This window comes from Myotis davidii, unplaced genomic scaffold, assembly GCF_000327345.1.
Source record: "Myotis davidii unplaced genomic scaffold, ASM32734v1 scaffold13, whole genome shotgun sequence".
In the NCBI taxonomy this organism is placed as follows: Eukaryota; Metazoa; Chordata; class Mammalia; order Chiroptera; family Vespertilionidae; genus Myotis; species Myotis davidii.
The window spans coordinates 376,297-376,592 of NW_006286243.1; positions in this window are offsets into that span (position 1 = coordinate 376,297).

A 296-nucleotide genomic window follows, 5' to 3' on the forward strand; every position below is an offset into this window, starting at 1 on the left:
CATCTTGCAAGCCGGCCGGAAGTTATGTTCGTATCCTTACAGCCCCACGCGCCTCCTAATCGCAAACTTCCTTCCGGCTACCATTTTAAAAGCAGGCGCTGGGAAATGGCGAGGGCTGGCTGCCTGGCGCTCCCGAGGTCTCCCTGGGAGGGCCGGGTTTCCGGGAGGGGCGGGACTTCCCGGTGCGCACTTCCGGTGCGCCCGGTTCGGGTCCCCCGTGGGCGGGGGGGGAGGGTTTAGAAGAAAGCGCACTTCCGGTGCCCTTTCTCCTGCGAGCACCTGGGCCGCGGACCCTC